The sequence below is a fragment of the Phacochoerus africanus genome, chromosome 10 (genome assembly GCF_016906955.1).
Source record: "Phacochoerus africanus isolate WHEZ1 chromosome 10, ROS_Pafr_v1, whole genome shotgun sequence".
NCBI classification, from domain to species: Eukaryota; Metazoa; Chordata; class Mammalia; order Artiodactyla; family Suidae; genus Phacochoerus; species Phacochoerus africanus.
In genome coordinates, this window is record NC_062553.1 from 6,624,128 (window position 1) to 6,639,365 (window position 15,238).

Sequence of the window (15,238 nt, forward strand, 5' to 3'; positions counted from 1 at the left end):
TGGTACATAGACACAATGGAATACTACTCAGCCATAAGAAAGAACAAAATAATGCCTTTTGCAGCAACATGGATGGAACTAGAGATTCTCATACTAAGTGAAGTAAGTCAGAAAGACAAGGACAGGTAAAGACATGATATCACTTGTATGTGGAATCTAAAACATGTCACTAATCACCTATCTACTGAACCAAAACAGACTCACAGACATGGAGAACAGACTGTGGTTGCCAAAGGGGCAGGGCGGGGGGGGGAGTGGGATGGACTGGGGAGTCTGGGGTTAGTAGATGCAAACTATTGCATTTAAAATGTGGTCCTGCTGTACGGTGACAGGGAACTCTATCCAATCCCTTGGGATAGAACATGATGAAATGTAATATGAAAAAAAGAATGTATATATATATAAAACTGGGTCCCTTTGCTGTACCACAGAAATTGACAGAACATTGTAAATCAACTATAATAAAAATAAATATTTTTTAAAGTAAGAGCCTTATTTTACAAGAAGTGGTAGCATGGGGCAGAGTAGGTGCCCTGGTCAGGATGAGGATGTGGGCAGGGTCACTATGGTGGCCCTCCTTAAGCTGAGTGCCCCTAACATTGTACAGTGAAGGGCTTCACACCTGGGCTGCATGCTTGACGGGAGGCTGTCAAACAAGGACATTGCCTGTGGGCCAAGGAATGTGCTAGATGCTTTCCTGTGTTCGTAGAATTTGGCCCCTAACTAGCAAACATCATCCCGTCATAGGGAGGCAGATTATTTAGGAATAGCAACTTGGATTCAGATAATATTTATTGAACTCCTGTAAAATTTAGGTGCTTTGCTAGGGCTTTTTCTATGAAGAGATTAACGTCTTTTCAATGGAGTTAATTTGTTGAAATTCAGTAAGGCTTTCTCTGTCATAAACCATCCCTAGTTCATCTCATGAGCCAAGTCAAATGTGCTTTCATTTCCTGTGCAGGCACTTTGTGAGCTCTATCAGAACTTTATGAGTGATGCTTTCCTTTCTACACGTGCGTCTCGGCGGCTCCCTGGGTAGCATCTTTGGCTTTTTTGCCCTCCTGGTTCTCTCCACCTGGGGCACACCTACTTCTTCTTTGTCCTTAGACTTTCCTCCCTGCCCTCGGGCTCTTCCAGGGACTCATCCCTCTTTTTCAAACACCTATTATTTTCCTTCTTCTGCATCTAACTCCTGCTTCTTTTTTATTAAATTATTTTTTATTAATGTATTTTTAATTAAAGTACAGTTGACTTACAGTGTTGTGCCAATTTCTGCTGTACAGCAGTGACCCAGCCATATATATATATATATATAAAATATATATAACATATTCTTTTTCTTGTATTATCTGCCATCATGATCTATCCCAGGAGATTGGATAGAGTTTCGTGTGCTGTACAGTAGGACCTCGCTGCTTATCCATTCTAAATGTAACAGTTTGCATCTACCAACCCCAAACTTACTCATGCTTTTGAGTTCAGCTCAAGTGTCACTATCTCAGCGAAATCTTCCTTCCTGCCTGAGACGGACCCCTTCACAGCACTTGTATGAGTTTATCTGTCCATTTTTTTCTTCTTTTTTTGGCCATTCCGTGGCGTATGGAGTTCCCAAGGCCAGGGATCGGATCTGAGCCACAGTTGTGACCTACACCACAGATATGGCAATGCTGGATCCCTAACCCACTGTGCAGGGCCAGTGATTGAACTTGTGTCCCAGAGCTCCAGTAATGCTGCAGGCCCCATTGCACCACAGTGGGGACTCCTGTCCTTTGGTTTTAACATGTAGCTTTGTATTCACATCTGCTAAGCTTCCAACTACTATCTCCCTGAGGGCATGAATGGCTTCGATCTGCAGCCCCAGGGCCTGGCTGAGTGCCTGGCCCTCAGTACCTGGGCAGCTGTAGATGCCTGAAGAAAGGATTCCAGGAAATGCAGAAAGATGACTTGAGACTCTGTCTCTATCTCGGATTTCCTGTGTGGCCTATCAACTGTAACATGATAAATAAAGAAATGAGCAAGTCGTTTGGATGTTGTTACTGTGTCAACTGATCATCTAGAAAGAGGATGGCTTATCTCAGTCTTTTTCATTTTTTGGTTATTTTGTGGTTACAAAGTTATTTCATTATTACATTGTTTCACATTTTTTATTATTTCCTTGTTTTTGGTTTTAAAATCTGGGGTAAACCATGACTCATAAATCTTTATCTGCACTCCACCTTCACTTCTAAGTTCTAGATGGAATATCTTTCTATTTGGGGGTCTTTTCTAACTGGTCAACCTCAAGCAGATCCAGGCCTTGTGAATGAAAAACACTGCCCACTCTATCAGTAAACAAAGGATGTTGTAGCCATCAAGTCATCCCCTCACAGCTACCCCCAAGGTGAGGGGGGACCCAGGGAGGAAATAAGGAATGCCCCCCACCTAGCAGTCACCAGACTGCCCCCACCCCAGCTCCCACCATACTTGGATCCCCACCCCCACCCACTCCTACCCTCCACCCCATCCCCCTCCCACCCCAGCACGTGCACCCTGAGGAAACTCCGGATGGGAAAACACAGGACACTGGCCCCAGAGAGCCGAGGTGCATGTCCCAGGAATGACTTCAGTGACGTCTTGCGTCTTCCCATACATAGAATCTCTTAACTGGAGGTTTCTGGTTTTCTTTAATTAACAGTAAACTTTTTTCGTTTAGCTTATTTTTAGGGCCACAGCTACAGCACACGGAAGTTCCCAGCTGAGCAGTCGAACCGGAGCTGTACATGCTGGCTGCAGCCACAACAACACCAGATCTGAGCCACGTCTGTGACCTACACCACGGCTCATGCCAACGCCGGATCCTTGACGACTGAGCGAGGCCAGGGATCGAACCTAAAACCTCAAGGATACCTGAAACCTCAAGTTTCAGGGGGATGGGATGGAGGGTAGGAGTGGGGGGGGGTGGGGGTCCAAGTATGGTGGGAGCTGGGGTGGGGGCAGTCTGGTGATTCATTACCGCTGAGCCACCATAGGAACTCCAATGAACAGGAAACTTTTGATGTCCCAACGACACGGTCTTTGCTGTAAAACTCCTATACAGCCTGGCTTCCGCTTTTCCTCTTTGGAGCCATCCCTCAGGGCAATTTGAGATGTTGTGTTTGGGCTTAAGTCTTCAGTTTTGACCACTGAATAAAACATAACTCTTCCCTTTTAGGTTGTATATATATATGTTTTTTTTCAGTTGACAGCCCTTTTCCTAGTGAGCAGCCCCCTTACTCCTGTGGTTTCCTAGCAGCAGCCTGGGCCCTCGCCTTGAGTCTTTTCCTTCTCTCTCTCCATCCTCATTATCTCGATAACGTGTTACCAGGTCCTAAGGATCCTCTCTCTTCGCTCCCATAAGCGATACTCCATCTCAGTTCTGCTCTCATGCTCTCCAGCCTGGACTCTGATGTTGGCCCCCTGTTCCAATCCATCCACCAAACTGCAGGAAGAACAACCACCTTTCTGATATTACCAAGTCACGCCTACTGTGCTGATGACTTTAATACTTCTTTGGCGGTGTTTCCACAGCATCTTTGTTTATTGCTGGAGGAGCTATCAACCCAGGTCAGATCTGAGTTCAAATACGCCTTTCTTTTTTTCCTCCCTAATTGTTAACAGATCTGGGAGCAAAACAGGAGAAGAGATCCAAAGTTTCCTTGGGATCTACAGCATGGCTATGAAGGAAGGACGCAATATGGGCTTTGCCTCCCTGGGATCGCCTGACTCGAAAAGCCTCACCGTGGCTCCATTTCTGCACGACCGAGACCACACTCTTTACCGTGATGACTAAGAGCCCTGTCTCAGTGGCCTCGAATGCAATTTCTGTTGTTTGTGTCCTCGTTTCCTGCCACCCTCTCTCTCTGCCAGGCTCCCACACTGTCCCCTCTTGGGGTCATACTTTTGTATGCTCCCAGGTCATGGACTAGATTATTCTTTTTGTCCTCCTCTGGAGCTGTCTGGTCAAAGACTTCATCCTTCATGGTTTCGTTCAAATGTCTGTTCCCCGGTGAGTTTTTCTGTGCTGCTTCCTCTTTGAGCCCTTGTAGTGTTTTTTTGCTGCATCTCTGTTTTACTCCTCATTCATTTGTTCACGAATCCATTCATTCCTTCACTCCACAAGTAGATATTTTGTAGCAGGCTGTATGCCAGGCAATGGGATACGGTCCTTAAAGTAGAAACGTGAAGCCTGCCTCGTGAATTGTTTATTACTGTTGGGAGACAGGCCATAAACAAGTAAAGAAACAATGGTATTTTCATCATATTGCCTTGTATGTGTCTATTTATATGCTCTGGTTGCCCTGGAATAGGGGGTTTTTGAGAGGCGAGATGTAACCTGGGAACATTTTCTCTCCCAGTGTACAGACTAAGTGACCTTGGGTGTGACCTTAGGGATATTTGCAAGATATGAAATGATGCACTGATGGCGAGTAGGTAGACGGGCTGCCCATCTGGGCTCACACACTAGCGTGATGCATGCACTCAGTTGGTGGGGGAGGGTCTCAGACAAGAGAGTATGATCAGTCCCTGCCCTGAGAAGGAGGCCCTGGCTTCCATCCTACCCCTGGGTGTGGGCAGTGTTTCTGAGCTCTGACATGGCTCTGAGCAGTTCATTTTTAGGAGGATGGAGGGGTTCTGAGAATTTCCTCAACCTCTTCCTAGGTGCCTCAAGAACCCAACAGCCTAGGAGCTACCTCTGATCTTTCTGAGAATCTGCTTTGGCCTTTTTATCTTGAAGAAGAGAGTTTGGGGAGTTCCCTGGTGGCCTAGCAGTTAAGGACTTGGCGTCATCACTGTTGTGGCTTGGGTTCGATCCCTGGCTGGGGAACTTCGGCCTGCCACAGAGATGGCCAAAAAAAGAGGAGAGTTTAACTCAAGCTCTTTTTCTATTTCATCTTCATAGAAATCCTCCATAGTAAATGGATGAGGGTCCTTCTCAGCTTCGTGCTGTAGATGAGGAAGCAGGGGCCCTGCGAATGGAGGGGATTTGGTTCAAGGTAACCGGGATGGCTGATGGCCTGGTCAGTGCTCCATGCCAGGTCTGAAATCTCCAGCCAGATGCACTGCGGGGAGCCAGCATGTGCTGCTCCTGGTGCTCTGGCCCAGTCCCCTCTGAGGAAGAGGAAGGAACAGGAGAGAGGATGGATGGGAGGGGGCAGGGAGCGTGGGAACAGGGAGGGCTGCTCTTCTTCCTACAATGAGTTATTTAAGAAAAACAGTAATGAAGAAGATGGCAAGGAAATAGCCATCTACCTGGGCAGTAAGTAGTTAAAATGTATTTGTTTTTAAAACACATAAAAAGCACAGAGAACCTTAGAAAGATTAGAAATAGAAGTGGCTCCCTTGTTGCTCGCCCTCCCCCCACAGCCCCCCGTCACTTGAGTTTGAGTTTTGTTTGCTAATCACAAGGCAAACCAAAGTGTCCAACCCTATAGTTCTTCTTTCTGCCTTAAATCATTCCTTAGGGTTCCAAGTTTTAGGAACACATTTTAAAACATTGTACTATGCTGAAGGAATGATAACGTCTCGGTCTCTCACAGAAATTATTATTCAAGAACATCAATCATAAAAGGTCAAGATTGTTTGCTTTGCATTAAATTGCTGCCTGACCTTGGAAGGAGATGGTCAACATTCCCACGTGAGCCTGGGAGAGACAGTTCTGTCGACCTCAAGAGTGTAAGCAGACACACAGGGTGTTCAAGGCCACCAGCTTCTGATGCCAGCTGTCCTTCCTGCGGGTCCCTCGGCCCATCTCACCCACACAGTAAAATAAATCCAATGAGCACCTGTAAACTGCTGCTCTATTTCTTGTCACGGATCCTGATCAAGTGCCCCCAGTGAAGCAACACAGGCTAATTTATAGCACAGAGAACCCAGTGGGATGTGCCCCAGGCTTGTGGGGAAACTGAGGCATGGAGAGTCAGTGGGGGAGGCAATTAATTGTTCTTGCCACCACCTCCTACTCCTCTGAGAAAGAGCACATCACCTCCCAGGAGCCCGCATCTCTTAGCCATCCACCCAGCACTTCTGGTTCTAGGCTTTTGGGCTATTTCTGATTTCCTTTTTCTCGTGGGCACCTCTGTCCTGTACGGTCAGTTGACAAAACCCACCTAGTGCTCCTTCACATGTTTTCTCGCTCCATCCCCTTCTTACAGCCCCTCTGAGTCTGCCTTCTCCAGACTGCATTACTTCTCAGGTAGGTCTAACAGCAGCCAGCTCTGCATAGTTGCATCAATATATACATAATGACAGTCGTGTGTTGAAGGGTGTCTAAAGAGATGTGTCTATCTAGAAATTGTGAACTGTTTTGGAAAGAGGTTCTTTGTAATTAAGGCAAGATCTTGAGATGAGATGGTCCTGGATTAGGGTGGCCCTATATCCAAAGCAGGTATTCTTACTTCTAAGAATAAGGTAAGAGGAGGAGACCTGGGGAGAAGGGCATGTGACAGCCCCGGTGAAGATGGAGGCAGGAAGTGGCCATGATGCAGCCACAGGTCAAGGAACATCTGGACCCACCAGAGCTGGAAGAGGCAGGAAGGATTCTTCCCTATGGCCTTCAGAGGCCGGAAAGCCCCTGGAATCGATTTCAGACTTCTGGCCTCCAGAACTGTGAAGGAATGGATTTCTGATGGTTTAAGCCACCTGAATGACAATAATTTGTTACGACAGCTCTAGGAAACCATCACACAGAACCTCTAGCCTGTCCCAAGTTATGGAGAATGAATCAGACCCTAATCCTAAATAGGGTGATAACATAGGTGCAATGATAAAAAAAGAATACTTATGGTCTAGAAAGAAAAAGAAAGAAATGGGTTATATGATAAGTGAGAGGGTTCATCAAGGTAGGCTTCCACAGAGTGATGGAGAACATGTGGGGGTTTGCTGAATCGATGATGTGGGGAGCTGGGATGTGGGGAGTGGGGCAGGGCCACCTATTTCAAGAGTGAAAGATGACTGCACCAACCTGTCCTAGTCATTTCTCTTTAATTTCTCACCTTTACCTCTACTCCCAGGTGCACCCAACATGGCTGGTACAGTCTGACCAGCACAGAAAGAGAACTACCATTTCTTTTGAAACTCCACTTCTCTTAATGAACTTTCAGATCAAGTTCAGCTTTTCCCAGAAGCTTCCCTATACATGTCCAGCGAGCTTGCAGGCTTCTGAGAAATCACACAAATTGCTCTTAAACCATAATTCTCTTTCAAGGATCCTGTGTAGCTGGGTAGCTGACTCCAAGGTCATGAATAATAATAATAATGTATACTACAGTTTTAAAGTTACAGTTATAAAGAATGATGATAACAATAACTCGAAACTTAGATGAGATTTACAACTTCCGTGGTCATTGTTTGCCAGTTCACACACTGGCACCCATCAAATCCTCACAAGACCCTCTGAGGCCAGTCCTAGCCCAACCTCAGCCTTGTTGGAGTTCTTCGTCTCGTGTTCAGCACATGCTCCATATCCTTAGGAATTGCCTCCTATGAGGCTCCGGAGGAAATACTCTAACTAAGGAGATGATGGCACAGGAAGTCTGTTAGGATGGGCTCCTGCGAGGGAAGGGAAGGCAGCCTGATTGGGCAGGGGCATATTTGGGTTGTGCTCTGACGTGGTCCTTTAGAAGTGTCCCAAGTTGTGGTGGGGGATCAGGCTTTTGTACTCGGGTGGACCAGTTAGTGGATGTGGGCTCCCCAGGTGAGACAACTCCATTCAACTGAGCCAATTCCCAAAGAAGGTGGAGAGGGGCAGACTCCCGGAGTCTACTGCAGCATCTTGCTGGATTCTGAAACTTTAGAGGGTCTGCGACTCCAAGGTCAAAATAGGTACTGGCTGTATTATTATTATTTTTTTTTTGGTCTTTTTAGGGCCTCACCCATGGCATATGGAAGTTCCCCAGGCTAGGGGGTTGAATTGGAGCAGTAGTTGTCAGCATACCCCATAGCCACAGCAACATGAGATCTGAGCTATGTCTGTGACCTTCACCACAGCTCATGGCAATGCCAGATCCTAAATTCATTGGGCTGAGTGAGGCCAGGGATCTAACCCACATTCTCATGGATACCAGTCAGATTCATTTCCACTGTGCCACAACAGGAACTCCCTTGGCTGTATTTTTCATTGGGAGAGAATGATAGGGAATGGAAGGAGGGAAGAAGGGAAGATAGGGCCAAGCACAGGATGGTCCTGAGGGCAGGTGGGCCTCTAGGAAGGAGTGGATAATCTAGCTGGAGAGATATTAGTCTCCATGGAATGTGATGCGGTGTGGACACAGAGGTTAAGAGCACACATGCTTGTACTGATCTGCTTTTGAATGTGCTTCTGCCAACTGAATAAGTCACAGATTTATCACCTCATCCCCACTCACACACAAGGAAGGCCAGAATTAGAGGAACTCTCTCACATACCGATTGCATGTTAAGTGATCATTTTTATTATCTAGGACCTGATTCTTACTCAAAAGAGTTAAGGAATACTAGAGGCAGAGAACATGTGGACTGCGAAGGGCAGCTGATAATGAGAGTATTTCACCCAAGCCAAAAGTGTGGATTATTATCTCATAGGTTTTGCGGGTCAGGAAGCTAGGTGTGACTTTGCTGGGTCCTCTGTTTTATGGCCTCTGTTGAAGCTGCAAAGTGTCAGCCAGAGTTGGGGTCTCATTTGAAAGCTCAACCAGGAAAGGATTTGGTTTTAAGCACATGCAACTGTTGGTGGGCTTCAGTTTCTTATGACCCATTGTCCTGGGAGCCCCACTTCCTTGATGTATGTTGCTTGAAGGGTGCCCTCAGCTCTTGCCCACATGGCCTCCCTGATACAGCCTCTTGCTTTATCAAAACGTGCAAACCAAGGAGACAAAAGGAAAACTCCAATCTTATGAAATGTAATCTCATCCATTTTGCCATAGCCTATTGCCTAGAAGCAGTCACAGGCCTTGGTCACAATTAAGGAGGGTGGGTTATGGAGGAGGGGGCTGAGTAGCAGGAGAAGGGAAAATTGAGGGCCACTTGTGTCTGCCACATACCTTTGCTCACTAAGTGTGGAAGTGTGAGCAGAGACAGCGCAGCAGTGACATCCAGAAGGTGTTCGGCAAGCCTACAAACCAGATCCGCTAGAATCTTTCTGTAGCCTGTTTTCTAACCTTCCATGACTCCTGAAAATGTTAGGCCAGTTTTCAAAAGTTTTTCAGCTAATTTCAGAAAACTCCAGCACATGCCAGAACAAAATTGGTTCTCCAGCTCCTTACCCTTGCTCATGAGAGGTCATTATAATCACTTTTGCAGCAGGATGCTGTACTCCTAACTCACCTGAAACCATCACTGCCTTAGTGGTCACAAACAATTTCTCCAAGAGATGGGTACCTATTTTGTTCATTCCATTTGGTCCTTAAGCTGTACTGATGGTATGTTCAAACTTCCCTCAAGGTGTGTATTCCTATACACAGCTTCTTTTTTTCCCTATAAAATTCTCTTTTTTGGCTTTTAATTTAATGAATTTTGTTATATTTTTATAGCTGTACAATCATCATCACAGCCCAATTTTACTGCATTTCCATCCTGAACCCCCAGCCCATCCCTCCGACCCCACCCCCCTAACCTGTCTCCTTTGGAAACACAGCTTCTCATAAACCTAGGAAATGTTTAATTTCCTTCCTAAGCAGCCGAGAAAAGCCCAGAAATTTGGGGATTTGCTGTACCAGAGCCTTGATGTTTGATGTCTTTTACACACTTGCACCATTGAGCCCAGAAGTGTTGGAGGACACATGCAACCTTCTTGCAACACAGATTTTTTAAAAAAAGTTTGCGTCTGAATACATTTAGATAGGGACGATTTTCTTAATCTTAGAAAGCCTCCCCCTTAATTCCCTACTATCTTGCATTTTTATATTGCTTGACTGGGCCCTGAAGATTTCAGCTGGTGCTTTTCCTAAAAGAACTTGAGAGGAACATCCGCTCATCAAGGAACTGATCACAAGGAGATGTTTGAATGGCTCTCTCTCACCTACCCATGACTTTGCGATGGTAAATTTTATGTGCCAATGTGGTGACTCCCTGGCATCCAGCTGTTTGGTCAAATGCCAGTCAATGTTGCTGAGAGGACTTGTCTTAGATGTGATTGACATTGAAATCAGTGGACTTAGAGTGAAGCAGATGAGTCTCCGGTGTGGGTGGGCCTCACCCAATCAGGTGAAGGCCTGTGGATTGCTACCTGGCCAGGAGGTAGCTCTGACCTTCAGGCCCCTGGGACCCACTTGGGCTCTGCTTCCCTCTTCCAATTCTCTGGGTTCTCTGATGAAGAGAATGAGACTTCAGTTTTCAGGGGTTGCTGCCTGTGTGGTTATCATCAGGGGCTACACCCCCATCGGAACCCTGAATTCCCATCAGTCCCCTCACGTGCATTTGAAGAAACGTTTGTGCATGAAAGACTCTGTAGACACAGGAATCTCTTGAGGGAATTACTATTTCTTGTTTATTAAGGCAAAAGTGGACCCGAAATATTCCAGAATAGACTGGCTCTGCCTATGGGTTGCAGGTCCAGAGTGGATGGTGGTATGTGCATGTTGCTCTTTGCTTTTCCAGAGTTATAGCCTCAGAGAGTCCTGGAGCATGGGGCTTGATGGGAAGGTAGGGAAATCTGCTCGAACCTGGGATTATTGTTATTATTATTTTTGGCAGTGCTTGCAGCATGCAGAAGTTCCTAGGCCAGGGATTGAGCCCGAGCCACTGCAATGACAACGCCAGATCCCTAACTTCCTAAGCTGCAAGGGAACTCCTGAACTTGTGAACTTTATAGGTCAGAAAACTTGGACCCAGACAAGTGAAGGAACTTGCCCACCCTAGCCGGATGCCAGCACAGAAGGTTCTGGTTCAGCCCCTGGGTCTGTGTGTGGTACTCGAGGTCCTTTCTCTTTGGCCTTGGCTTCCCCAGAGCTTATCTTCTAATTAAGCCTCTTTGGGTGCCTTCTAAATAAATTCCTTTTTTCTTTCTAATCTCCTTGAGGACAGAAAGACAAAAGAAAGATAACCTAATTTAGAAAACAAGAAAGTAATACTGACTCCTTTTATGTTCAGGTTTCAAGAAACCCCATAAACTCCTTTTTTCCTGGCTTTATTTATTTATAATTTTTGGTTGTTGTTTAAATTTTGATTCAGCAACAGGAAACAAATGAACCAAAAAAACAGAAGCTTTATGTATCATCTATTCAAATGCTTTTTTTTCTCCTTTTTCCCTCTCTCTGTCTTGACTATTAGGGGATGTGGCTTCTAACAGGCCATCAGTGTTTGTAATATGCACATACAATAACAACAGTGAATCACCCTTTTATGGGCTCATAGATGTATTCATAGTGGAATTTAATTTACAGATGGCCATGCCTGAAAGATTCTGGACGCGTGATAGAAAAAAATAACATGAAAAGGCAGTATGTTTATCTTTTAAAAACCCTCCAAACAAAAACTTGGTTTGTGCCTCATTAGCACTCATTCCATAAAAACCCAAGAGTAAAAGGGACCTAATGGACCTTCCTCGGTGGCCTGCAGGAGCACCAGGAAGGACCTAGTGCTTAGAATATAGGGAACGAGGGAGGTCCTGTCCTGGCTCCGCAGAAACAAATCTAACTGGTATCCATGAGGACAAGGGTTCACTCGGTGGGTTAAGGACCCCGTGTTGCCCTGAGCTGTGGTGTAGGTTGCAGATGCACCTTGGATCTGGCGTTGCTGTGGCTGTGGTTGTGGCCTGCAGGTGTAGCTCTGATTCAACCCCTAGCCTGGGAACTTCCATATGCTGTGGGTGTGGCCCTAAAAAGATAGAGGAAATGAAGCTCCTCAGTTCCATATCCTGCCTCCATCTCCTGGTCCCACACTTCTCAGACTCCAGAAGGTCCAAGTAAGGAAGGGACATTGAGGTAGGGAAAGGAAGAGGGATGAGAAAGGGGGAGGTTCTCTAATGTGCCAGTCCCTGGGCTTGGCGCCACCTCTCTGCTCTGGAGTCTGCAGCACCTTCTCAGTAATCTCTCCCCTTCCGGTTACATCACTTATCACTTTCTTCCTTCTATCCACCACGTTGCAGCCAGGGTCCTCATTCTTTTTTTTTGGTCTTTTTGCCTTTTCTTGGGCCACTCCTGCGGCATACGGAGGTTCCCAGGCTAGGGGTCTAATCGGAGCTACAGCTGCCGGCCTACACCAGAGCCACAGCAACATGGGATCCGAGCCGTGTCTGCGACCTACACCACAGCTCACGGCAATGCCGGATCCTTAACCCACTGAGCAAGGCTGGGGATCGCACCTGCAACCTCATGGTTCCTAGCTGGATTCGTTAACCACTGCGCCACGACGGGAACTCCCAAGGGCCCTCCTTCTAATAGCTGCTGTTTCCACCACCTATGATTACAGGCCATGTTCTGAACATGGCACACAGGCCTTCCACGGTCTGGTCTCACATTCTCTCCACAGCCCACGCTTGGCACCCTGATGGCCGTCTTCGTGAACCCTTGACCTGTACCTGAATGGGCCTGATCTCCCAGACTTCTGTAGGCAGAGGAAGTAGCATAAACAACATCTCCAACTTCCTAGAAGAGGTCCACAGATCAGCACTTAATGCAAGGTCTCTTGTTCCAGGTACGTCTTGTTTATCCTCTCAGCAACTGAGTATTGAGCGAACTTAAGGAACCTGCTCACATCTCTTAGTGAAAGATGGCGTTCCTGAATTTCAGTAGTTTTGGCTCCTAGTACAGAGCCCCACCCACAGCCAGGGTTCAACACAGCTTGGAGTGAGTGACAAAGCTGCGTTTTAATACCAGATCTGTCCAACACTGTGGTCCTGATGAGAAAGCTTGGATTTGAAATCAGGGATAATGGACCAATGGACCTAAAACATAACTTAATGTGCCAAGACTTTTCTCAGGTCTTCCTGTTGATACATTATTGATGGGACAAAAGAAGCCCAGAGAGGCCAAACACACTACCTGTGGCTACACAGCTATGCGTGCCCAAGCTGGGATTCAATATCAAGCCTGTCTGGCTGGAAGACCACTTCTTTCTATGGCAGTCTTTCTACTGCTGTCTTCCTTCCATGGATTCAAGGAAATGGGGAGTGACCAGGACCTCAGGTTTACCCTGGGGCTCATACACCATCCTTTGTACCCGGTTTCTTTCCCAACTTGATGATCTCTGAGCCCCAGTAGGACTATCTTAACCTGTTGTCTGGTGACATTTGTTTTCAAAGCACTTATCGAAAGATAACCAAACCTGGAAAATCCAGCATTGAATCTAATGATTATAATATATCCTCTTATCTGTGCTTTCCAGGGACTCTTTAATGGCATCATTTGGCACTGGGGAGTGTTTAGATTTTGCTTGATTTTGAGAACACCGTGAGAATTAAATGAGATAATGCATGTAAAATACTTAGAACAATGCTTGAATATAACACATCCTCAGTAAATATTTGAGCTGCAAATCTTTCTCAAAATCAATTCAGTAATACTTTTTTTTTTTCCCTCTTAGTGCAGCGTATGGGCCAGGGCTTGTTCTTGGTGTTGGGATACATCAATGAACAAAATAAAAATTCCTATCTCCCATGTAACAAAACAGAAAAGGGTCTGGACCCTGGCAGGAGAGAAAGCCGACAATTAGGATAAACAGAAGGATGCTGGACAGGTGTGACTATTCCACGGGGCAGTTAAGGTGGGCCTCCCTGAGGAGGTGTGAGTGGGGAGAAGGCACTGTGGGGGTCAGATATGGGCTATGTGAAAGAAGAACATCCAGCCCCAGGGACGGCTGGGACAAGAACCTGAGGGTAGAAGCTCAGCAGGGCAGCTGGGTCAAGATGTGGAGGCCAGCATGGCTGGACAGTAATGAGTCGGGGATGGAGTGGGAAAACCATTCAGGGGTTTTTGGTAAGTGAGGGCAGATGGGGTGAGGCCTGCGATGGTGGGGATGGCAGGGGGTGGGGGACCAGGGGAGGTGTTATTACCTGAGTAGCAATGGCTAAAACTCCATGACCCTCTCCTACATCACCTGGCCCAGCTTGCCCCACAGGACTCCTCTCTCCTAATGTTGGTTCCCCTGGAAACCATGAAAAAAGCAAGTCTCCCAATGTTTTGTGTTTGCCTCCATTCCATCTTGCATTGTTCACCTGATGACTTGGCTTTGTCTATGACAGTCTGTTGGAGATATTCTGAGCCACCTGGAGCACAGACCAATCAGTGCTTAGGATTCCAGAGGAAGCAGAGAGCTGGGGGCTGGCCAGGTGCCATGAATACCCAGGCTACTCTTGGTGGCTGGTGACTGACACACTTGCTAGAGAATGACAGGGCAAGGCTAGTGGTTTTTTATCAAGCCTCTACCTCATGATGTGTTTGCCATATCTTGACCTTAATTTCTCCATCTGTGGAGTGAGAATTAAGATTAGTGAGCATGGAGGTTCTTTGGGCTCTAACTTCAATGTATTCAGAGGTTAACTTTTCTCTCCAATAGATACCTGGGTGAGATGTCTGCAGTGGCTTGGTGGTAGGGAATTTTTGTGGGCTATTAGACATCCTGGGTGGATGGTATATAGCACCTTGTTGAGTGGTGCAAATAATGGTAAATATTATCCTTATGAAAAGTGCAGGTACCTAGGGTATGTGGGGCTTATTCATATAGGGTCCTGGAGTTGGGTTTTCTTCTCTGTTTTGCAGACATTTCTAAGGCCGTGGTGTCCCCAGAAGTCCCCGTCAGAAGACTCCTGCTTGGCACAGAGCTCTTATTTTCCAGAAAGTTGAATATCATGGGGATAAGCATGTGAGCTTTGGAATCAGCTAAGTTGGCAGTGTCTGCTCTTCAGCCTTGCAGTCCCATTCTCCCTAGTCAATATGTGGTCCCTGGATCAGCAGCACCACTGGAGAGCTGGCTAGAAATGCTGAACCCCAGATGCCACTCTAGCCCTACAGAATCAGAACCAGAATCTGCATTGTAGCAAGAGGCCTTGGGATCCGTGTGGACTTCAGGTGAGATAGGCTTAATGCGACCTTGGTTAAGTGACTTGATTTTCCCCATCTGCCAAATGAAGCCAGAAAAAACTTCCCTCATAGACCTGTCCCGAGAATCAAATGAGTTAGTCCATGAAAAGCATTGTTACTAACTATTGTGTGTTGTGTGTATGCATTCTCCTGATCAGAAAGGTCATGTGGTCACTTTTAGATCCAGGGCCAGAAATTGGAAATGATAATGACAGAAATGGGAAGAG

General features: G+C 46.4%; 1 protein-coding gene across 1 annotated transcript in view; it reads right to left on the reverse strand.

Annotated features, from left to right (window-relative positions):
* CLNK (cytokine dependent hematopoietic cell linker) overlaps window positions 1-15,238 on the reverse strand; it is a 164,686-nt gene that overhangs the window by 88,026 nt on the left and 61,422 nt on the right.